The sequence below is a fragment of the Panthera onca genome, chromosome A1, assembly GCF_046562875.1.
Source record: "Panthera onca isolate mPanOnc1 chromosome A1, mPanOnc1 haplotype 2, whole genome shotgun sequence".
In the NCBI taxonomy this organism is placed as follows: domain Eukaryota; kingdom Metazoa; phylum Chordata; class Mammalia; order Carnivora; family Felidae; genus Panthera; species Panthera onca.
Genome location: NC_138339.1, coordinates 192,251,254 through 192,277,476, shown reverse-complemented (window position 1 = coordinate 192,277,476; position 26,223 = coordinate 192,251,254). Strand labels below are relative to the sequence as shown.

The following is a 26,223-nucleotide window of genomic DNA, read 5'->3' as shown; positions in this document are numbered from 1 at the left end:
CCTTTTACATTTTTTTTTTTTTAATTAAAAACATAAAGGCAACATCCTCAATAAGTCAAACTTTTGACAGGATTCTTACCAATTTTAAATTAGTAATAATGTTGCTACGGGATGAATTCTTCATTTTCAAACCCTTACTAACTAGAAATTTTTCAGGATCCCCCTCTCTCTCCTCCCCCTTCCTCCGGTTATGCTGCTTTCTTATGCATAATACATGGCTAATTATCTCCTGCAAAAGTGACTTAATATGCAGAAATGCCCTAAGGGGGAGCTCACCACTGCTGAAAAGGTACACAAAATAAATCCATACATATAATTTCAACAAGGCAAATCCTCCTTTGGGAACGGGTCAATGTTCAAAACATTCAGAAATGTAGATTTTACCAGGTATTTTGTCTGTTTCATTGGAAATTATGTTTAATTCTCTAACATTCACTATTTAGGCATCATCCTGGTCTTAAAACAGATCATTCAGTAAGACCTATTGCTGTGAAAAACCACATCATGTTTTTATTCTTTACTAATGACAACAACCAACCAATGTCAGGCATGTTTTTTTCATCTAACAGAATCATGAAATGTGTATATATTTCTATTCCCATACTATTAACTCTCTGTATGAAGGCTTCAGACTGAAAAGAGGTTTTTGGCTATGAAGTAATTCCATTTCATTTTAAACTCTCTTCAGATGACAAATATATTCATCATAAATCAGTACAATTACTACAGAACTATCACAGAATGCAGTTGGGTTTTTGGTGTTGAAAATCAGACTTCTCCATCAAGAAATTATGGAAAATAGGTCTTTTTAACTTACACATCCCCGGTAATCAAAGATCTATATGTTTAAATCAAAGTAGGAAACAGATCAATATAACTTTGCATCTCTTCATGTAATTAGACTACAAAATAAAATTTCCTCTTTTCTGGGAAATTTCTTTTTCTTGGGGAAAATGCTTCCAATTTTAACATTTTAAGAAGATAAAAATCTACTCCTTTAACTATTTCCTCAGCAAAATCAGAATAAACTGTCTGGACTGCAAACCACGTGGAAACCCTCTGGTCTTTTCTTTCTGCTTCCCCTGGAAAAGTAACAAAAACTCCATCCCCGGTCCCTAAGCCCATCTGCTCTCCTTGCTCAGTGTCATGGCCTGCACGTTAAACACAAGTGTCAGGCAGTCATAAAATCTCAACAATTCCAAACTCTTTGGGGATCAAACATAAAATGACATTCTGTTGAGTGGGAAATCCCATGACCTGTGGCCATGTCTTACTGGGGTTTGACATGATGGAAAAGAAAAACACAGCCTGCCTTTAAAACAAGGTCATTCTTACATGGAATTTGGTTGTAAAAAAAGACCTTACAAACCTCATATTTATGTTGGCTAAAATATCTTTTCATGCATACATAAACTTCAAGAAGAAATTTCAGAAATTTTAGCATTTCTTTTGTACTGCTCAGTTCTTGTGGGCTCAAGCAACTTGTATATAGTCAAAGTAACACAAAAAGGCAAGCAGTCCCTGCCAGTGATGGATGCAGGCACTCTACTCCCATTCAGCCCGTCCCGAAAGAAGATGGGTACCTAATCACTACCGGACAAATCCCACAAAGGCAGCGGCACGTTACGGACGCCTAATACATCACACCGGAGGTCTCCGCACGGGTAGGACACATGACAGAATGCAATGATTTAGAATGCACTCCAATTTTTAAGCAAGTCAGTGTTAGAGCCAGAAGCAGGATAAATGAAAACTTTCTAAGACACATGTTCCTGAGATTTATAATCAGGTAGAGATAGAGAAGGGGAAGGAGATTAGACAAGTGTTTAGACTTTTCCATCAAAACATGGAATGGGAAAAAGATTTTAACACCTGCCACTTCCTTCGCAATTGTGAAGAAAGATGACTGACAATTCTCATGGGTTTTCATTACCATCAAGATCCAGCACCTTCCAAGTCTGCTACTACATAGCTGTGTCAAGCAAACCCTATCTCGGAGAAAAAGTGTTTTCAGGGAAAGGCTATGCAGAGAAAAGGGAGGCATGAAAAGAAAAAAGTGTTTTGAATTAAACTCAGAAAGATCAGTTGAGTGTCAGGAGTAAATTCACTTTGACTTGTTACTAATAAGTTCATAAAACTGCTACTCACATCTGGAATGATCAGGTATTTGACTTGATAGCATACTCACATTGTTCTTATCAAGAATAAAAAAGAGATGACTTAATATAATAACTCCCAGTCTATTAATTCTACTCCAGTCTGAGGAAATAAGGGTCCTGAAAGTTGACAGTTGATGGTAAGTCCATGTCTCTAAGAAACTTTTAGTAGAAGAAGCTACAAACAGGACATGGTATTCTTGAGATAGTGATACAGGAGATCTCTGTAAAATGACTAGGGGTTGGGGGGTGGGATGTCAGGAGGGAGAAAGAGAGGAAAAGGAAGGAGAAAAGGCAAGGAGGGAAAGAAGGAAGAAAGAAGAAAGGATAATAGAAACAACAGTAGCTTTGGTGTAAGATCCAGAAAGAGGTGTACCTAGGTGGCTCAGTGGCTCAGTCGGTTAAGGGTCTGACTCTTCTTTGTTTGACATTTTTTTTTTAAAGTTTATTTATTTTTGAAAGACAGAGACTGAGCATGAGTGGGGGAGGGGCAGAGAGAGAAGGAGATGCAACCCAAAGCAGGATCCAGGCTCTGAGCTATCTCAGCACAGAGCCCAACGTGGGGCTCGAACCCACGAACTGTGAGATCACAACCTGAGCCGAAGTTGGACACTCAACCGACTGAGCCATCCAGGTTCCCCAAGTGTCCAACTCTTAATCTCGGAACACGTCATGCTGGAGCCCTGCAATGGGACTCTCTGTCTCTCTGTCTCTCTCTGCCCCTGCCCCACTCAAATGCGCTCTCGTTCTCTCTCTCCCAAATAATAATAATAAACTTTAAAAAAAAAAAAAAAAAGATCCACTGAGAGAGCTTAGAGCTGGTGAGTACAGGCACGTGAGAGCTTACTGTAGACATCTCTACACAATCCCATAACTGCACTTCTATACCTTGAAATCCATCATGGTCAGTGTATTTATATCAAGGAAATCAGCACATGCGACTAATCAGGGCTTTTTATTCCAGATACTGTTTACCAGTACACCACTGCTTATCTCCAAATTACAATGTCAAGTGACAGACTTGTACCAATAAAACATAAGTGCTATCATCTACCTCAAAGGTTTCATATGAAAATTAAAAACAATAAGGCAAAAGTGCATAAAGGACATGAACTTTAGATAGCTAATGCTATTTACATTTAAGAATCAGCCATCAAGTGCAAATTATAGAAACCAACCTCTAAGAATTTCACCAGTAATGACGTCTCCTTAATGGCAGCACTAGCCAGACCACAGGCCTAAAATAGTTGAACAGCAGCAGCCAGATGAGTAGTGAAGTTTAGAAACCAACAAATAAACAAAAAGGGACATAGTTATGATCACAGGAAGGCTAGCGAAGTAGGCAAACTTGACAAGGAAACCAGCACTAAATGCAAAGTCAACACAGTGGCATTCATTCCAAACCTTCCGTGTGAAATAGAACTATATTAAATCTGATGTGTTTTTATGTCTTCACAGATATTTTAAATACGCGGGCACTATATAAGAAATGGCCACAAAGGAATAGTGCTAGAAAGCTCTGGAAGTATTAACAACCACATAGCTCTCAGTCAACGTTAGAAGCACAACCCAAACGTCAAGTCTACGTTAAAAACAGTGAATTGCAAGACCAAGAGGAAAGCACCTTCATGAAACCATCACAAAATACAATGGTGACATTCACCGCAGACAGAATTTCAGAAAAAAGAATACAACTTACTGTATGCACACATTTCTACATACAAAAGAATATTATTCCCTAGCCAGATAAATATCCGTACATACATATGTCCACATACACACACATTAAGTCACCTCTCTACAAAATTGGTGGGTAGTCCTCACATTCCTAATTAAATAGCCACCCCCTGGCTATACTACCTCTCTGCGTCCCCACCTCTGCCAGATGACATTTTTCCCGTTGTTTTCTTCCTTTGTAGAATCCACTCGTCTTCCGTACTTTTTTCAACTCTACATTTTCTTTCTTGTTTCCTTAATGTGCTGGGTCCAAGGCTGGTTTTCCAGTCGTAGAAAAGACAATGAATGGTACATAGAAAAAAAGGGAGAACATAAATCTAAAAAGCACACCAACCCCCACCCCTACTCAGATACAGCCACTAGTGACAACTCTAACCCCCAACACACCCAACCCCACACACCTCATTGGCCCCCTCTTTCTCGAAGATGTTCAGGGAAGCCATGCATTGTGAAGAAGGAAGAATCAGATCATGAATTTGTCTCTGTTCTGTTGAAACTAACTTTATCTAAATCTATCCACTGCACGTGCGCATGCAAACACACACACACACACACACACACACACAACCTCAAAAAGTCTTAAATCTTAAGTATCCCTGCTATTCAGTGGAACATAAAGACCTGTAGAGCCATATTTCTTGACTTCAACTACACATTAGAATTCACTAGGAGCTTCTGAAACTCCTTCTGAGCCATCTGAATGCCTGACCTATAATAACAAGAGAATCTGTGGGGTTGGCACTCAGGTAGCCACAGGTTTTAAAAGCCACCCAGGACACCTGGGTGGCTCAGTCGGTTAGGCATCTAACTCTTGGGTTCAGCTCAGGTCATGATCTCACAGTTTTGTGAGTTTGAGCCCTGCATCAGGCTCTGTGCTGGTGGCGTGGAGCCTGCGTGGGATTCTCTCTCTCTCCCTCTCTCTCTGCCCCACTCACACTATCTCTGTCTCTCTCAAAAATAAACTTAAAAAAAAAAATTTAAAAAGCTACCCAAGTGATCCTAATGTGGAGCCAGAACTGAGAACCACTACTCTAGACCTAATTCTCAACCTTAGCTGTATACTCCCAGGTTCCCTTGGGAGGCTTTTAAACATACAAATGCCCAGACCCCATCCTAAAGCAACAAAATTAGAATCTCCAGGGAATGGAAACACTTCCCCTGATACTAAACTAAAGCTGAGACTGAAAAACCAATGTTCTCTGATCTATTGATCATTAGCTTTTTTTTTTTTTTTGGAATTCCTTTAACTATTATAACCTTCCCTATTTTACATTCAACTTTTATACTGTTTCTAGTACTAACCCTTAAGGAACACATATTAAAATTACTTCATTCAACACTTGCTTCAAAAACAAGCCTGTAGTAGAGAAACTCAGGACTGAACTTTCCCTCTAATTGGCCGATGGAGGAGATTCCTGGGGCTGCTGTAAGGAAGTACCACAAGTTAGGTGGCTTATAACCACAGTGTCTTATTCTTTCACAGTTCCGGAGGCTTGAGTGCAAAATCAAGGTGTAATTAGAGCCATGCTCTCCCTGAAGCCTCTAGTGGAGAATGTGTTCCATGCTTTTATCTTAGTTAATGGTGTTGCCAGAAATCCTTGTCGTTCCTTGGTTTGAAGACATATCACTTCAATCTTTGCCTCCACCATTACATGGTGTTCTCCCTATGTGCCTATGTCTCTTCTAAGGACACCAATCATATTGGATTAAGGGCTCAACCTACTCCAGTATGACATCAGCTTAACTAATTACATCTGCAACAACGCTATTTCCAAGTAAGATCACATTCTGATGTTCCAAGAAGGACATAAATTTTGGGCAGAGAGACACTGTTCAACCCAGTACAGTGGAAAAGAGGGGGGAAATAGCAACTATAGGTAAGAAGCATCAGCTGTTGACAGTGAGCAGGTAGATTAGCCAAGTTTCTAGGAACCTCAAAGAAAATAAAAGGGGTATAGAAAATACAGTCAGAGTCAAGAGTGTCCCTAAGAGACTGATCTAGAAAGAGATTTCAAGCCCTAACAGTTTATCACCACCAATGCAATGGAACCCTTCTTCCAATGTCCAGCTTTTAAAATAATAAGTTCCCTATGGTTTAGAAATTCTTATATTCATATTTCTGTCAGTGCTATAGCAATGCCCCAAAATTTTCATATAAAAATCCAAGCATTTTCCAATAGATACACTGTCATATATAAGATTATAATCATAGTACTATATTGTAAAGGGAAAGGGGCATTATAGAGGCAGTATGCTTTGTAGAATAAACAATCTCTAACAAACTCATACCCAATCACCAACCATATTTCAGAGAAAATACTTCCTGAGTTCCAACTTCATATTCTAACCAATACCCAGCAAGATAGTAAACTCTCCTTGATTTAGCACCTTGTGTCCATTTAATGGTTTATACATTTAATTGTCTTTCACTAGCTATAGATGCAACAGATGTTTTTGTTTTCCCAAAAACCAAAGCAATAGACGAATACACGTATCATTTTGTCAAACTCAAAAATTTCTTTGTGATATGCTAACAGCCCCGGTGATAAAAGCAGCAATCAGCTGGCCTACAGCAGGAAGAGTACATGGGCATTTGAGAGAGTGAACATGTAGACGATACATGCAGTACAAAGTTTCCAATGAAATTTTTGGTCTCCAGATGTATTTCATCTTCTTTGACTTTACAAGTATCTTATAAAATAATTGGCAATATAAACAAGTTAGTGCTATTCATTTAAACACTACTTTAAAGAGATGAAATTATTTATTTTAGGCAAATTTGTTTTTATGAATGAAAATACGTTAAGAAAAATAAAAAGTTTAAAACATAGGAAATTGGTAAAAGGCCCAAGTAATTAGATTTTTATAGATTAAATTATTTAAGCTTCAATAAACTTCAAATATTTGAGACTCTACACAAAACAGCACCCACCTCCCTGACTCTTCCCAAACTTTAATAACTCAGTGTCTAACTACATTAAGTTCTCAGCATAAATAAGGTGAAAGAAATCTCCCTTTATAACATAGCTCGAAGAGAAAAAAATCTCTTCTGTTTACTAGGCTGACATTTACTTTGATCTCTTGCAGACCCTTTCAGGTAACAACTTATATATATAATAGAGTTAAAAAGCAAGCAAACTCCTTTGGGAATTTAAAATACCTTAGAAGTCATGAGCAAATGCAAATAAACTGAAAACACAAGAAGGCATCTCTATTGCTTGCCTTTGCTAAGTTTGACAGCAGTGTTTTAAAATACAGGTGAGGAAATCGTTCAATTTGGCTCTGGTACTTGGAAAGAAGCTGAAAGCAGTTTAATAACTAGAGTAAGCTGAAACCATATGTCTAAAAAAACAAATTCAAAGACAGCAAAAGGAAGTGCCTTTATGCAAATGTCATTCCATCCCAACTACTTCTATTTTCCAAGAAGAATAATCTGTGCTGCTGACCTACCCAGAGGAAGGATCCAAATACATCCGATGCCCCATCTACTGCTATAGCTTCAAAGTCGGTTCTTAATTGCGCAACTAACAGGCTATAAACATTAGTAAATTACACACGTTGGACATTTCAGTTTCTTCATAGGTTAAAAAAAAAAATCCATGAATAGTCTAAGTAGCTGCAAAGGTTCTGATATTTCATTGCCACGTGGTTATGTAACCCCTAATAATTTACTAACATATACTGAGCATGAAAGATACTCCAGGGAATTGAGAATCACACAAATTCATGCTCTGCCTTTTCATAAACAGTCATTGTCATAACTACAAAATAATGTAGATTATATCATCAATCAATAAGCAATGAATAAGGCAATGAAATGCACTGGACTGATGTGAGGAGATAAACAAATGTCTACAGATAAACAGTTAAATGAAGACATCAAGTATGCACATCAAGCATCCAGTTTGATTACTGCCACATACAATCAGTCTTCCAGAGTCCCCATGATAGGAAAGAAAATAGTATTTGGAAAAATGCAAATGTGACTCCCTTAAATAATTTAGATTTGCTAAAATGGTCCCAGTAAAACAGCTGAAGTTTGGGTACCCTTATTCAAAACATGACTTTATTAATAACTGTCAAATGAAACATTTCGACAAATGTCAATTTCATATTTGTATTTTTATAAAATTATTATAAATGATTACACATGGATTGCAAACGCAGCTTAAAAAACTATCTTTAAGACTTTACGGAAAAAGAAGAAATGATTTTGACATTAGAGGAAAAACAGGTTTAAAGGAACTTGGCAACAGTTCAACTACCAAAATATATGTGTAAAAAATAAAGAAAGGCGGAAGAGGAAAGAAAACCAGTTATTTTAATTCCAAAAAAAAAAAAAAAAAGTGAAAGATTTGCAAATCAACTTCTTTTTTAGCTTCATGCTTTTTTAAATTAAACTTCATATAATTCTCCTTGAAGCTTAAATTACATAGTGAATAAGAATCGCCTTAGACACTAAAAATGGCTAAAAGGTCCATTTTATGTCATGTATATTTTACCACAATTAAAAAATAAAAATAAAGAGAGATTTAAAGGTTGATGTGTTTATAAAATAGGGAAGGAATGGTTTACATCTCTGTAACTTACATATACTTGCACATATTTCCAAGTTAGACACGAAAATACACAGATTTAACTCTACTTTTGCTGTTGGAGGACAAGTATCAGGTCTTATTCATCTTTGAATTTCCAATATTTAGAAAAGTGCTTTGCACAATATGGAAAGCTGGAACCTGCCAAATAAATAACACATACAAAGAAAATGGCTGAAACAGTAAATTTTATGTTCACTTGACCTGGAAGCAAATATCACTATCATTCACCCTGGTTTCTATCCAGGTAAATCTAAACATCAATTCTAATCTTCTGTCATTTGTTTTCTGGGATACGCAATTTTTAAATTAGGACCCACGGGAAGCCAAACGGTGTAGAAAGGAGGGACCCATTTGTGCACCATGTCGATCAGCTTGTCCCACAATGAAGTCAGGTGCCCTGTGAAACTTGTCAGGTTCTTTCCTGTGTGAATCGCCACCTAGAAATGTCAGGGGCCTGCCTTAGGTTTCTGACAGGAAACAGTGCCACACCGAAGTGCAAATTCACACGGAGGGGAAGCTACGGGGGCTGAGACTGCATCCACAGCAGAGCAGACAGAACAAGCAAGTCAGGGCTTTACTTGAAAATAAAATGGAATCAAGAACCACCAAAGAAATGGGCAATGGCAAAGAGATGGAAAATTAGTTTGACCAAAAATACAAATCAACTGTGTATCAGTAAACCTAAGGAAAGCTTTTCTCGCAGCTAACAGAGGAATCTGCCAAGAAGTTTGAAGGCAATGGAAACTCAAAGCAAATCTATTCCCTTCATACTTTCAGGGCTTCCTCCCTAATGTGCTTTTTTTTTTCTCTCTCTCTTTAGCTCTCACACTCTCCTCTTTACCACCCTCACCCCCCTTTTTCTCCATCTAATTATGCATCTCAAGGAAATTCCCTTACTCCATTATGTACATTCATTTACCAAGTCCACCCTTTGGGGCTGGGGAGGGGAGAAGCTTGAGAGGAGAGGTAAATACTTAAGATCTGTCCTCCTACATCTTGGGTAAAAGGCAAAGCAAGCTAAGGAGAAAAACTCTGTATATTTGGTTTTAATAGTAAAACGCAAGATAAAGATCCCCTAAGGCTATTTTTAAATGCCCGTAAAACCAAAACAGCGGTTTCCAATTCTTCATTTGGTGACTGGAGCTTTAGATAATAAGAATTTAAAGTAAACGTTACATTAAGTCAAACAATCAGTAATTGGATCTATAAGCCGGAAATGAATTTTTAAAGGCTGGTTTTTGTTTTGTTTTTAAACTTCAAGGACTTTAAAATTTATCTGTCCCTTGTAAAGAAATAAGAAAAAGTGAGATATCACTTGGAATCAATTAAATCAGCCAATTTACAACTAATGCCCATTACATCCATTGATAGGAAGTGATAGAAACAACCTTATTCCTAGGTTGCCTCTGGCAACACCAACTACCCAGAACCCTTTTACAAGCACTTATGTTTCAAGAATCAAAATAGTTGACAGTCTTTGACACACTAGTAACATTCCTGAATTAATCCTCTTTCCTCCCTTAAAAAAAAAAGGAAGGAAAAACTGTGTGTAAAAAGCTCATTGAAACACTATTTGTAACCTAAAAACTAGAACCAGTTCATGAAAAGGAAATGGCCAATTATGGTAAATCAATGTAATAAGATTATTATGGTGCCATTTAGAAGCTACAATCAATAAAAATAGGAAAAAAGCAGTATTAAGTAAAAATGACCTGCATATGAAGAAGAATAAAATATATGAAAACATTTGTTGAGTAAGTGTAGTGTGGTGTTCTGCATAAAGTTTTTTCCCCACCTTAATTTGCATTACTGATAAAACGTTGTAATGTTTTCCTAAGAAACTAGAGATACAATATAAATTTTTGTAAGCATATTTCCTAATATTAGTTTTAAATATTAATAGGGGTGCCTGGTGGCTCAGTTGGTTAAGCATGTGACTCTTGATTTTAGCTCAGGTCATTATCTCACAGTTATGAGATCAAGCCTCACATTGAGCTCCACACTGACAGCTCAGTGCCTGCTTAGGATTCTCTTTCTCTCTCTCTCTCTCACTGTCTCTCTCTCTCTCTACCCCTCCCCTGCTTGCGAGCACACACGCTCTCTCTCTCTTTCTCTCTCAAAATAAACTTTAAAAAGTAATAAAAAAATAAATAATATATTAATCGATTTCAGATAGCAACGTTTATTGAAAAGAATATAAAGATTAATAAGGTCACTCATAGAATTTGTCTTAATATGATAAATAATACAACAAACATGGTTCTTACATAGAAATGCATCAAGATTTTAAAATGTTCAATTAGTCCTCACTTTAACAGGAATTTAGAAAGCACTGTGCTAGGTGCTGCAGAAAATTACAACGTATATGAGAATCACATCATTATATAAGCTTATTTTATATATATAAAGTAAAGTGAGAACATTTTCAATTTTTTTTTAAGTTTATTTATTTATTTTGAGAGAGAGAGCAAGCATGAGCTGGGGAGGGGCACAGAGAGACAGAGAGAGGGAACGAAAGAATCCCAAGCAGGCTTCATGCTATCAGTGCTGAGCCCCATGTGGGGCCAGAACCCATGAACTATGAGATCATGACCTGAGTCATGATCATGACTGAGTCACCTGAGTCAATCAGGAGTTAGATGCTTAATCGACTAAGCCACCCAGGTACCCCTCAAAAATTTTTTAAAAGGAACATAAGTTACATGACCAATTACAAAACTCTAGAGAAATAACCCGCAATAATAGATGACATATAAAAAAGGAGTTCACAAATTTCACTAACATTAGTAGTAGTTAACATTCCCTGAGTACTGATTTCCAGACACCTTGCTAGATGTTTTACCCAGTTACCACTTCATACAAGACTACTAATTAGATGCTTTTAGTAACTGCACTTTTTAGATGAGGAAACTGAATGTCCCATAGGAAATAAAACTTGTCCAAGGTTACATGGAGGACATCCAACCAAAAATACAGGGTGAACCTGGGACTTGAACCAAGTTCTGATCCTTTCTTGCTTACTTTCTCCATAGCTGAAAAGAAAAATAATAAAAAAAAAAACAACTTATAAACCACATAAAACCAGGACTTTTATTTATATTTCTTTATATAATCCCACTAGATTTGCTTTCCTCAGTTTATTTTTAATCAGCTCTTACAATGGAAGAATTGCTTAACTATATAGAGGACAAGAAAATTTCACCATGATTGGTCATCTATATCATCTTCAATGTGTTTCCTATTAAGTGTTTCCAACTACATAGAAACTTTATCTTCAAAATCATAAAATTAATACAGGCACGTCTCCTGATCATATTTCCCCTTAGGTCAGACATAGCTACGTCATGAATAATTCACCAGAATATACTGGGTGAGATATGCTTTTTATTTTTTTATTTAGTGTGGAAGCCACTCGAGATTTATAAGTATGTAGGAAGACCTATTCATGGATGTGGGCATCTCGGGTACCCAGTATCATTCCTACTATTTGTTCCCAAGTAGTTTTCTATGCACACGTCTCACCTATGCACCAGCTGAGTCTGAGCCTCTAGGAAGGGCCTTGCATTCCAATGTTAGCAGCACCTTCCAACTATCTCCTGGGCAGATAGGTCCCTTCCTAAGTAAAACATGCAGTTCCCTATGAGTTCAGTTCTGTAACTTTATTTCCTAAAAGCACGGTTCACCAAGTCTTAGCTCTCGACCACACTTAAATGCACAACCAAGGCCAACCGGGAAAGGCAGTGGGTGGAAAAGCATGGAAAGGAAGGAAGGTGCTGCAGATAGACCCTGAGTCATCCACGGAGAGGTCAAAGTGATTTGGAATGCTGTACGTTCTCAAAAATAGATCTGAATTTTCTCCGCAAAACTCCACAGACCTTTTTATATTACATTAAATGCTTTAAGTCGTTATTTGTCTTGAATCACCCAAAGAAACTGATGCCCTCAGAGATCTGGACCCTGGCACTAGAATGAACCCCAGGCAGGGCTGAACAGTGGAAAAGAGGGTGCATTTGCTTTATCCAGGATGCTGGAGGGCTTACTGGAAAACCAAAAACAAAAGAGGAGATTACCAACAGGAGTCCACTGAAGATCGAAGGGATGCTTCTTTGGGATAAAGCATACAAGTGACTTCTTCTGAAAAGAAGTCACTGGAGAAGAATTGAGAGTAGTAGACAGTGCTTGCCCAGCACTGTAGGATTTCCCTGCCATATTATTGCCTCATATTTCCTCTACCTGCTTCCACTCTGTATCTTTGTGTCCAGTGAAATACCAATTCCTTTCATTAGCACAAGGATATCTCACCCTCCCTTAAGATGGCCCTTAACAACAACAACAAAAAGATGGCCCTTACCAAAATTTTAAAACACCTGCATGAGGAAGAGATAAAAAGTCCAAACAGCTCCACTGTTCGAGAACAAAACCTGTCTGTCATTTGCTCACCTCCCACCCCCTCCCTTTATCTGGCCCACTTCCAATCCATATAAACTAAAGAGAAAATAATCATATTCTACAGATAACATTCAAGCCACTTAGCATCACATCTTAGAAACTTAGGGCAGACCATCAAGAATACATTTACATGTTAATGGAAACCACGAAAGTAGCACCCCCCCCCCCAAGTCCCCACCTCTCTTCTTTGGGGGCAACATTTAAGCTAACACAGTACTAAAGGCTTTTGCAAGATTTGTCTCATTAAAATTCCAAGTTTGGATATAGGTACTCTTGTTACACCACCTTACAGATGAGCAAACTATAATTTGAAGGTAAAAATCTTGCCTAACATCACAGAGATAAAAGCACGTGATTAAGGCAGGACTCAACTTCACTCTCCGCAATTCCAAATTAAATTTTGAACTGCTATATTGTACTTTAAGTTGTTAAAATCTACTTTCTACCCTTTCAATATGTGAAAGCACTATATTTAATAAAAAGGAGAAGAAGGAGGAAAGGAAGAAAAAGGGAAGAACTGAGTACCAACATGTACAAGGCACTATGCTACCTCCTGGAACTACAAAGGATTAGGGAGAGTTCAAGTCTTCATGTGTTCATAGACTCCACAGTCCGCCATTCCTTCCAGAGGGAAACTTTCTCTGGTCCACCAACCTCCACCTTTATGCTCTCTCAAAATTCTTGCTCACTTTCTGCAGAATGCCTTCCATAACTAATTCTCCTTATTTACTCAATCAGTCTAGCGATGCTGTTGTAGTTCCTAATTTATGTGACTTAAAATTCATTCCTGGAATTTCTTTTGTTTGAATGGCTTCGTTCATTAAACTAACATTCAAAAAATACTGACATGGTGTGTTCTACTTTGTTCTAAATGACCAGTTGTGCCTACGATACACGGCATATTGAGTATCAAGCAGACTATAAAATTCAGTTTGACAGGGGGGATCTCCAGTACAGAGAACTGGATTAATCTTTTTTCTAGGTTTATGAGAAACAATAATCATAGGTCTCTTTTAGTTTACTTACAGAATGTGTATATGTTACTGGTAATAATCTACTTGTGTGAGGCACACAAACATTCATTAATAAAAATAATCAGTTTGATTTAAATCATTGCTGTAAAAGAAATGTGATCCTCTACCAAGGCAGAATTTATCACTTTTTGTATAGATCTTTAATATGCTACCTGTTGAGTCACGGATGTAATTTTCTTTCATCTATAAAGAGAACATTAAAACAACAATAAAATAGCAAAATAGTAGAATATAAGCAATATTACTTAGTATGTACTATTTTTACAGTCATACCAAAAAATCAGGTGACATTTATGTTACTTAACAAAATTAACTAAAATACATATAAAGTCACTGACAAAAAAAAGCAATATTCAATTTGGGCGATTAATTTAAGAGATTTAAATATGTTCTTCCATGTTGCAGTAAAAGATTAGAAGATTTTTTAAAAAGCATTTTCAAGATTAAATTACTTAACTGGTAATTTAGTATTCCACATGATTGTTTTCCAATAAGCACAAATCTTATTTAAAAAAAGTGTGCTTTGAAATTTTTTATTTAGTTATAAATACACATATTTCCACAGATTAAAAAAATCTACTTTAAATGCTGGGCTGAGCAACAAACTCAAGTCCTCATCTTCCTCTTTCTAGCCATTACTTTAGGCAAATAGTTGTAAATAATCGATCACCTTTGGGGAGGATTATGAGCCAAGTAATCTCCTTACTGAGGTGGGAAGTCGAACAAAATGATGTCCAAGGGTCCATCAAGACCAGACTTTCTTAATCAGAATTCTGTTCACAAGTGTGCAGAACCCCAATCAAACTGATCAGTTTCCTTATTTCTTCCATAAAATCCACAAAACACTTTTAATATATTTTAAAAATACAGTTTGAAAACTAAAAACAAAACCCTGTGATGTGTAACAGGAACTTTCAAACCTGTTCAACATGGACTCTTCTTGAGTGAAGGACTTTCCCTTAATGTATCTATATAACTGAAGAGAAACTTTTGGAAAACCAGTATCATTAAGCCTTAGAGAAGGTCTTGAAACAAACTTTTTTAATCTGCCAAATTTTCTACAGAAATGCTTCACCATGGAAGCTCTCTATAACCTGGCCTCAGCTGACTGTACTGCCCATGACTCCTAGGCGACCATGACTGAACTAACTGCCTCTTCCCATTGGGCTATTCTGGATCCTGCCATTTGCCACCCTCGGCTACCACCTATCCAGTGTTCAGTGTCAACTCAATGCTTACTTTCTCCATGTCCCAACATATTTCACCTGAGTATTGTTCAACCTTATCCATCTTATATACAGCCCCACCCTTCCAACTCAGACCTATTTCTTCAGTATGTTCACCAAAGCTTATAATTTACTTCCTGATTATACTGTCATAAATATGGATTACCTAGGTCTGAAGTTTTGTTTCCACAACAAGACTGTTAATTCTGCATCTGACACTTCTTTATCCTTGGAAATTCTTGGTATTCAGTAAATACTTGATAGCTTATTGATAAAAAATAGAACTACGTTTATATGGACGCTTTTTCTTTTTTGGTTTTCCAAAAAAATATCTGAATTTTAAATATGATATATGTTTAATGTTCCATTGTTTTTATTCTTTAAAACTCAACTTTTTGTGGTGCGCCTGGGTGGCTCAGTCAGTTAAGCATCCGACTTCGGCTCAGGTCACGATCTCACAGTTTGTCAGTTTGAGCCCCACATCAGGCTCTGTGCTGACAGCTCAGAGCCTAGAACCCGCTTCAGATTCTGTGACTCTCTCTCTCTCTCTCTCTCTCTCTCTCAAAAATAAACATTAAAAAAATTGTAAAAAAAAAAAAACCAAAACTCAACTTTTTGTATCAACCCTAAATAATGCCTCAGAAAACATCATTTACTAATTTCCTAGACTGCAATGCCCTGTTACTAAAAGTGCCAACTATATATGCTAACCATTCAAATATTTGTCTTATCTCTTCTTCGTTGAGTAAAACTTGACACGCACGACACAAAATAAAACTAGCACTGCCAGCCCTTCTAAAAATTACTATTTCTTGTATAATGCAAACATTAAAAAAGTTTTGCCCTCTTTTTCTGATTGGAAAAATACAATGTGCATATTCTAAAACCCTCAAAGAATGCCTAGAAGTATAAATAAGAAAATTAAAACCACTTGAAATAGTAGTAGCAAAGAGTAAGCAACGTTACCATATTTGGTATATGCCCTTTCTTACATGCATACACATATACAAAAGTACAAATTCCAGCAGCTACTCTTAAGTTGTGGCTCCACTCTCCCTATTGGTGTGGCCTGCAGTATTTAGCCTCCTGATGCTTCTGTTTACTCACCTGTAAAATGGGGCCAATACTATTTACTCAGAGCAATGTTGTGATTATTAAATGAGATAATCCATGTAAAGCACTTGGCAAAGTATCCAACGTACAGATTTTCAATGCTGTTACACAGTTGACCCTTGAGCAATATGGGTTTGGACGGCATGGGTCCACTTACACACACACACACACACACACACACACACACACACACACACTTCTTTTCAATAAATACAGTACCACACATGCGTTTCCTCTCACAATTTTCTTAATAACATTTTCTTTTCTCTAGCTTACTTTAGTGTAAGAATAAGGTATAGAATACGTATAACATACAAAGTTTGTGTTAATTGACTGCTTATATTATCAGGAAGGTTTCCAGTCAACAATATGCTATTAGCAGTTAAGTTTTGGGGGACTCAAAAGTTATATGTGGATTTTCAATTGCACAGGGCATTGCTGCCCCTAAACCTATGTTGTTCAAGGATCAACTGTATATCCCTGATATTAATGCCATTTGGTAATCTGCTTCCTTGAACTGAAAATACTTCACAAGCTTGCCCGTCAATAAATTCAGTATTTTTTTTTTTTTTTAAGTAAACTCTCCACTCAACCTGGGGCTTGAACTTACAACCCCACGATCAAGAGTCACATGCTTTGCTGACTGAGCCAGCCAGGTACCCCAAGATTTTGTTTTCAACAGCAGACCAGTGTTCCTTCTATCAATGTACCATATTTATTTATTGGACATTTTGCTTGCTTCACAATGTTTAATGACAACAATACTCTGTGGACATTAACTGTAGCCAATTCTTTGCACATATTCATAATTATAGTTTTGGAATAAATTCCTAGAAATAGAACTTTTGGTCCAAAGGTTACTCACATTTTAAATGTTTATATATACTTCCACAGGAAAGTAGAAGTTTACAACATGCTTCAAAAGTGCACATACATGGGGCGCCTGGGTGGCTCAGTCGGTTAAGCGTCCGACTTCGGCTCAGGTCATGATCTCACGGTCCGTGAGTTCAAGCCCCGCGTCGGGCTCTGGGCTGATGGCTCAGAGCCTGGAGCCTGTTTCGGATTCTGTGTCTCCCTCTCTCTCTGACCCTCCCCCGTTCATGCTGTCTTTCCCTGTTTCAAAAATAAATAAACATTAAAAAAAAAAAAATTTTTTTAAAAAGTGCACATACATGCATATTTACTATAGCCTCCCCAACATCTGGAAAGGCCATCTCTTAAATTTACGCATTCGAACAGCAGAAAAAAATGGTTCTAATTTGTACTTCCTGGACTACCGGTAAGATTCAACATCAATTCATTGGTTTACTGGCCATTTGTATGTCTTCTTTTGTGAAATCCCTGTTTAGGTCTTTTCCCATCTTTATACTGGGGCAGCTGCCTTATTCTCGTTAAGAGGTTTCTTCCTTAAAAATATGAAATTGTCAAAGGGGCGCCTGGGTGGCTCAGTCGGTTAAGTGTCTGACTTCGGCTCAGGTCACGATCTCACCACTTGTGAGTTCAAGCCCCGCATCGGGTTCTGTGCTGCCAGCTCGGAGCCTGGAGCCTGCTTCAGATTCTGTGTCTCCTTCTCTCTCAGCCCTTCTCCCACTCATGCACGCGCTCGTTCTCTCTCTTTCTCTCTCTCTCAAAAATAAACATTAAAAAAGATTTTTCTTTAAAAAAAAAAAATTTGAAATTTTCAGGGTACCTGGCTGGCTGAGTCTGTTAAGCGTCCAATTCTTGATCCCAACTCAGGTCATGATGTCACTGTTCCTGAGTTGGAGCCCCATGTCAGGATACACACTGTCAGTGTGGAGACTGCTTGGGATTCTCTCTTTCCCTCTCTGTCTCTTCCCTGCTCACGCTTGCACTCTCTCTCTCAAAATAAATAAACTTAAAAAAATTAAAAAAAATTTATATATGCAATTTTCATTGTCACATATATTGCAAAGTTTTTTTTCCCCAGTTTATAGCTTGTCATTTAAATTTACCAAATATTTATTATACAGATGAGCTTAATGTTTTAGTCAAATATATCTATTTCTAATTTACGATTTATGGATTTGGTGTCACTTTTTAGAAATTTCTTCTCCATACAAGATTTATAAAGGTATTCACCTAAATCTTATTTCAGTACCTTTTATATATTACTCTGATTCAGTTTTTATGAGGCAAAGTATTTAGGGAGATGTATTTGAAATCTTACAGTATTATTTCTGAAAATATCTCAGGTTGGACAAAGCATAATGCCGAGCCAAACCACTGTATTAAGGATGATATAGAAGCGGCTTTATCTAAGCTTCCAGAGGAGAATACTATAAAAAGGCACATCATATACGCTGGCTTCATATTTTTAGCAATTAACTTTTATCCCAGTCCATCTACCTCTGTTCTGCTTTCCAGGCCTATTTATCCCACAGCTTACTTTACATCTGTACTCAAATTACTTCCTCAGGGAAAATGGCCTCACAAGGTGCCTATTATAAAGCGCTCAGAATTTTCCCCTTTATTCTGTAGCAGACCTCAGTTGGAAAAGATACATTTATTTTGTTAATTTGATTCCCTGACCCACAGCAGAGATGACCATTTTTGATCCTCACTGCAGGACACATGAATAGGTGCTCAAGGGAGGAAGTGGAGTTTGTCTTGTTTGTGTACATGTGTTTATTTTTCTAACAAAAATGGAAAGTCAGATTGAAACCAAACAAAGCTGGCATACAGTCCTCCTTTGGAAGTAACCACTCTTCCTTACACAGTTTCAGAAAAGCTGAAGAGGCTCATGGTCATTCTAAAAATTCATTCCGGATAGGCTGAAAAGGGAATATATATTTCATCCTAGAATGATCGGAATTGTGTTACCTTTTTTTTTTTTTTTTTAATGTTTATTTTTGAGAGAGACAGAGACAGAGGGACAGAGTGTAAGCAGGGAAGGGGCAGACAGGGAGAGAGAGTCAGAGTGTAAGCAGGGGAGGGGCAGACAGAGAGAGAGAGAGTCAGAACCAGAAGCAGGCTCCAGACTCTGAGCTGCCAGCACAGAGCCTGATGCTGGGCTCGAACTCACAGACTGCGAGATCAGGACCTGAGTCGAAGTCAGATGCTCAACCAAGTGAGTCACCCAGATGCCCCTGAACAGTGTTATTTCTGTATCATTTCATGCTCTTAAAAATATGTAAATATCAGCATCCTTTCGGATGCTCTGCAGCTTCAAATTATATACAAAAGATATAAACATTTGATGTTGAAAACTGGTAATCGAAGAACAGTGACACAAATCTGTACAGGGTTTGCAGTTTTCTGAGCTGTTTTATAAACATTATTACACTGAGTATTCACAAGTTAGTGTAGGGCAGAGATTTTCCATTCAGGGAAGAGACTCAACCTGAACTAACAAATCTACTAAGTGGAAGAACTTGAACCCAGGATACGTGCCACTCATCCAGGTGGGCACATATTAGCTGCCGCAGCACACAGCCCAACCCCACCTCCAGCTTCCCTGAGTGCTCCCTTCTTCAATGCCTAGCATGCATCACCTCCTTAGGAACCATCTCGAAATGCACGTTCTCTAAATCTTCACAGATTGCACTCAGACCATGTTGCCAATGTATTCTGTCAGTAAATACTCCACGGTCTATTATTTGGCATTATGGGCAAATCTCTTTTTCTCCCACTTGTAGATAAATCCTTTGAAGAGACCGTTAGTTCTTCAAAGATAAAAGCTTTTTTAACTTCCCACGGTGCCTAATGTAAGAGTTAAATAAACTGATTTTAGTAAACTGGAACACGAGGTTATGTTCCAAAAAATGAAAACAAGCTATTTTTAAAGGCCGTGCCAGATACTACCCCAGAGCCGGTGCCCCCACACCCACCTGCAGGCTCCCAGATCCGCTCATGGGGCACAAACACAAGAACATGCCCAACAGGAACACAGCGTTCCCAAGGTAGGCTGGAGGTTTTTAAACCTGAGGAGGTGGCAATATTTTTCCTATCCCAAGACCAGGGGAGTGGCGCCTGGAGGCCTTTCTTAACAAAACAGGTTTTTCGTGTTAGCTTCTGCCCCAGCAGGAGCTGCAGGGTGGGGCAGGAGAGGCGATGAAGGAAGAAAAGTGCTAAGTGCAGACAGCTGGGAAAGACCCTTTCCCTCCCAAAGATGAAATCCCCAAAAACTTCCCTTATGGGATCTTCCAGCACAATGAAATGTGAAAGAGTAAGGAGGTAAGGGAAGAGGAGAGACAGTGCCTTCTCTCCCAAGACAAGACAGCTCTCGCGTCGATGAATTTGTAGCCCAGATGTCAATTTTGCCATGGTGTCAATTTTTATCTTTGTGACCTGAGAGTAAAAGATGTTCATTTTCAAAACCCCAAGCTACTTCCTAAAAGAAAAACTTCCACAAGCATCTGTTTTTCTTCTTCTATATCAATAGTGTCCTTATACTTACATAAACATGTGAGGTTATATCTGCGACCCAACCTGCTAATTCACCTGAAGGAATGGATTTCCTCTCAACACATAAGGTCCCATTCAGAAACCCTAGGCCAAGTGCATGCGTTCATCCTTAGACCCTCAATTACGCACAAGACATCCAGTCGCCACAGCTAAAACCCACGGGACACACCAATTCATTGCACATGAGAATGCATCAACTTCTGCTCTTAAAATCATTTCCTAAGACGCACTTGCCAATATTTAACTCATTAACACTGCAGACCCCCATTTTTAGCATTCTATTTACATTTTGCAACCTCCTGCATTTTCCGGGTAATGAAAAGATCCCGTGGTCTCTAGGTCTCAACTAAGGAGAACAACATTATGATAATGTTGACAGTTCACAATTATGGAGAAGCCAACTTTAAGGTAATGTTTCTTTAAAACAGAAAACGTGTAAACTAGTCATGGGTGAGGAATGACCCAGGGACTGGAGAATAGTCACAAATGCTATCCCTGTTGTTCTCTTTTCCCGAACGGAAACATAATTCTCTTCTAGGCCATGGTGAAGGCATAAGCAAATGTAAGGCACAAAGTCAGCACTATTAAAAACCTGTTGGGGGCAGGGGTAGCCAATGAAAGGGTAGCACAAGCAAGCTTGGCAGAGACGGAACCATTCTGTACCTTGACTGTGGCGATGGTTACATGAATACCTGTGACAAAACTGCACGAACTATACACATACGCACACATAAATAAGCACATGTAAAACTGCCAGAGTCTAATAAGCTCTGCAGGTTGTACCAATATCTTGGCTCAGATACAATACAGTCACACAAGATGCAACCAGTGGGGGAAACTGGGTGAAAAGATATGAGATCACCCTGCATGTAGGGGTGGATTGGGGGAGAATTCCTGTGAACTTATAATTACTTAAAAATAAAATTTTTTGAGAAGAAAGCCTGTCAGTTGCAAACACTGTTTGCTATACATACATACATACATACATTTAGTCAGGCATGTATTCATTCAACCAACATTTATTAAGCATATACTATTGCTTGGCACTGCTCTACATTCTGGAGCTACAGACACTAAAATGATTATATTCCTTGATCTCTAGGAATTCACAGCCCAGATGTCCACTAAGAAAGTTGTGTACAAAGGAAAGCGAAGGTTACAATGGTGCTCCATATAAAGACGACACATAACGGTCTGTAATTGGTCCAGATCATAGTCAAGCTTGACATGAAAGCAAATGTATTTGCCAATCACAGTTCCCTTCATGAAATAAATGATTATGTATGGTCAGTATAAAATGGTCATATTAATTAAGGTTGACATCATTAGAAATCTCAACCCTTAAGAGAAGTTTTTTCCTGAAGGTATTTCTATCTTAAGAGCAAAGAACGTTCAGTTACAATAAGGTAAATACTTTCATAAGAAGGGGGGTGGTGTTTGACTTCAAAACCTCAATGTTCCTTTTCAATTCCTTTTTGAGATACATCTTTGAGATGTTATTAAAATTCTTCAAGGAAAATTTACAGCTTAGTTTAAAGCATGTGGAACTGAGGGAGGGTAGCCTCCCAGGAGAAGAAAAAATGCTTGATATTTTTTATTTTTATTTTTTTGAGAGACAGAGAGAGAACAAGCAGGGGAGGGGCAGAGGGAAAAGGAGAGAATCTCAAGCAGGCTCCACACCCAGTGCAGAGCCTGACGGGGCCAGAACCGTGAGCTCGTGGCCTGAGCTGAAATCAAGAGTTGGACACTTAACTGACTGAGCCACCCAGGTGCCCCTTGATACTAAAATTTAAACATCTGTAACTAATGAAAGAACATTCACCTGGAATAGAGGTTACTATTTTTCAAACTACAGCCATGGATTCACTTTCTATGTTATGTGTGTCCCTGGACAAGTTTTGTAAAAGCAGACAACTCCATTTTAAATTAATATGATCTTTTATTTAAGAGATACTTTCTCTCTGATTCTGATTAATTCTGAATTAACGGTATTTCAATACTTTACTTTAAATCTGTCAATCTTTCTGCCAAGTTGGTGTAATCAGATCCTGAGGTTCCCCCACACTTCTAATGTTGTATCTGAAAAATGTGACATAAGAAAACATAATTCTGTAAAAAATTTAAAAATAAGAAAATAATGCTATTATTAGGCTTTAGCTTTACTGAAGATTTATTACAAAAATATTACTTTTGGAAATAGGCAAAAATGAAAAAATAAAGGACCAACGTTAGGTTTCAAGAACGTAATACCATTAAGATAAAGATGAAAATTCTACATATATCTTTGGACTTAGCTTGGATGATCACTGGACTTAAGGAAGGAGGCAAAGATGGAAATCCTACACGTGAAACTGTCAGTTTACACGCAGCACCACCCTGTAATTCCCCAAAACGTTCACAGAGAACCTACCGTCCAGAAATTCAATATAAAATTGTGCCTTACCACTATTGATATATAAAGAATGTAGTATATGGCTTGTTCAAAACCCAAACTCAATAATGTCAAAACCTGAGTGTGGTGCTAAACGGACACTGTGGTTGAAAGAGTTCATATATTAAAATAAATAAATGGTAAACCAGACATATAGGTACCTTCATATAAACTTTGCCTTAAAAAAAAAAGGCCATTAGAATATTACGTCTGTGAAAACTTAATCTGTCGCAGACTATGGGAACAACTTATCATCACTTCACTTATTATTTATTTATTTAATTTTTTTTTTGAGTCTACCATGTACCAGGCATAGTGCCAAATGCTAAAAATTCAACAGGTCATCCAGAGTCGACAAGCTTCCTGCCATCATGGAGAACACCTACAAGGAAAAGGGAAAGGTAGGCCCCATGCTCTGTACCACCCACCACTCCTGGAAACAACTGATGCCTGAGTAGATACACTGGACGCCTACAATCCTGGATCAGGTCAGATTCCGGAACCTCAGGAGCCTACCAAGCAAGAACAGTTTCGGGAATAAAATCAATTTCCAGTACTATGAACTCAGTGCTAATATCAGTATGCCTACAACTTCTCTCCCTTGTTTTCAAACCACTTACGATGAATAAGAGACACTCTGAGTACCTCATTTAGATACACTGACTGCACTACATAACAAAGCTATGGTTATTAATAAGCGTTTTCTCCACAATTTCTTTGAGAGCTGCCCTCTCTGCCTAAACACACACTACGTACAATATTAAGTCATACAACCCAGGTTTCTAACAGCTGACTGAGATAGTCAAAAACGGTTCATGCCGAGTATCTAACAATCCTTGCCTCAGCAAAGCAGACCAGAACAAAAACCTGCTCTTTTGATTTCCCTTCACCCTCTCCAAAATTTTTTTGAAAGCTTGACATCATCCTTGACCCCTCCTCTTCCACCCAGATCTTTCCCATTTGCGAGTTGCCAAGTCCTGTAGGTTCTGAAAATGACTCTCAAATTGAGCCCTTCTTTTCTATTTGCACTGCCACCACGTCCAGAATGGCATTAAATAAAATCCGCAATACGACACAAACTGCATCTTGGGGTGCCTGGGTGGCTTGGTCGGTTAAACATCTGACTTCTGCTTGGGTCATGATCTCATGGTTCGTGGGTTCGAGCCCCGCATCGGGCTCTGTGCTGACAGCTTGGAGCCCGGAACCTGCTTCTAGTTCTGTGTCTCCCTCTCTCTGCCCCTCCCCAGCTTGCTTGCTCAATCTTTCTCTCTCTCTCCCAAAAATAAACACTAAAAAAATTAAAACAACGCAAACCGCATCTCGAATGTTATTCCCTGCCACGTACACATCTTACCCAACAAACATACTCATACTACTTTGGCATACCTTTCCTTCTTATAGCACCTTTGCTCACACTGTTCCTCCCACCTGGTATCTAAAAGAAATCTCATCTTTACAACTGAGCTCTAAAGCAACCTCCTCAAAGAAACCTAACTCTACCTAATCTATGAACCCCCACAGTATGCTCTGTATGATTCATAAGCCTTGCAGTGTTGTTCCCTCGCCTAACTATTTATTATGGAATTATTTATGTAAGGGTAAGATTGCCCTTGTCACACCCAGGTCAAGGATGTATCTTAATTGCTCTTTTGTGAGTACTGTGCCTCAGCTGGGGCACTGTACACAGAAGAACAAATAAACATGTATCAAATGGAACTGACCTTGAATATTCATGTTAAGATACCGACTTATTCTCAAATGCAAGCACTATGTAAACGGGGCTAACGTTTTGATAAGTAGGAGGACAGGAACTTCAGTAGTTCAGCTGATTACAGCAACTGTGATTTCCTAACCTTCATTATCAAAATCACCAGTATCCAAAGCTCAACCTCATGAAAAAGGATCCAAATTCAAAGATACAGTAACAGAATTCCCCAGATTGCTGAGTGACACACGTATATACATATCCCAAAAGTGAGGTAGGAAGTCCCCAGGGCAAAACAGTAGTTCAGTAGTTTTTCAGCCTTGAGTCAGAATGCCCTGGTCCAATCATGCCTCCACACGTGTTACTGTGTGAATATATGAAAGGTATATACATTTTCTGCACTGTAATTTCATTATATGCAAAATAAAGATTGTAACATTGTATCTTCCTCATATAAAACATGTATGTGCTAAGTTAGTGCTATGTAAGTGTTTGCTATTATTATTTTCTGTAACGTAATGGTTTATTCATAACTTACTTAAATATTTAGAATGAGATTATCTACTGGTTAATTCTTAATACATAAGCTGTCACGTGCAATTAGCAGCTTAAGGACCCAATTCTGAAAATGGATCTGACCTGGTAGCATCTCTCCCTGCCAGGAATATTCCGTGTTTTTACTGTAACAATGATACCAAAAGGTCAGGAAGTCTCAAAGATTGCTCAAAAGAAGCAAACCCAGCACAGGATCTCTGTTTCGATTCAGCTATGTTGAACAATGTTGGAGGTAGGGTTCTATGAATCCTAGTTACCAGCCAGAGCTTGAATTGACTGAAAGACTTAATGGATTGCTGAGTCTTAACATCAATTAAATAAGACCTGATAAGTATGTCCAAAAGAGTAATAAAATAATTCAGAAGGACCTCATAAATATGTAACATTAAATATTTGCAATGTGTCATTCAATCAAACAGATAAGATCTGTGCTTCACAGAACAGGAACTCATAAAGCATTTAAATGAATATGAGCAAAGCATTAACTGAGGCACAAATTAAACCTGAGACAGCACAATGATCTCCACTGGCAGGAAGACTTTCTAGTACATGGATATGTCAGGAGACACGGCAAAGTAAGAAGAAAAAGAGTAAAATACAAATCAGAGATTCAAGAAAGCAGCAAAGATCGGTCAAGATCTTTCTCAAGATTATCCAAATTAAAAAAAAACAACAACAAAAGAAGGAAGAAAGGTAAATAAGATTCCATGCATGATAAGTAACGTCTGACTAATTGAATGAAAAACCTCTCCACAAGGTTAAACTGAGATTTCCTTCATGAAATATTATTTTTT

At 38.0% G+C, this 26,223-nt stretch overlaps 1 protein-coding gene across 7 annotated transcripts in view; it reads right to left on the bottom strand.

Moving 5' to 3' along the window:
• The window catches only part of KLF12 (KLF transcription factor 12), a 438,687-nt gene that overhangs the window by 323,739 nt on the left and 88,725 nt on the right, over nucleotides 1-26,223 (bottom strand). The window lies entirely within an intron of this gene.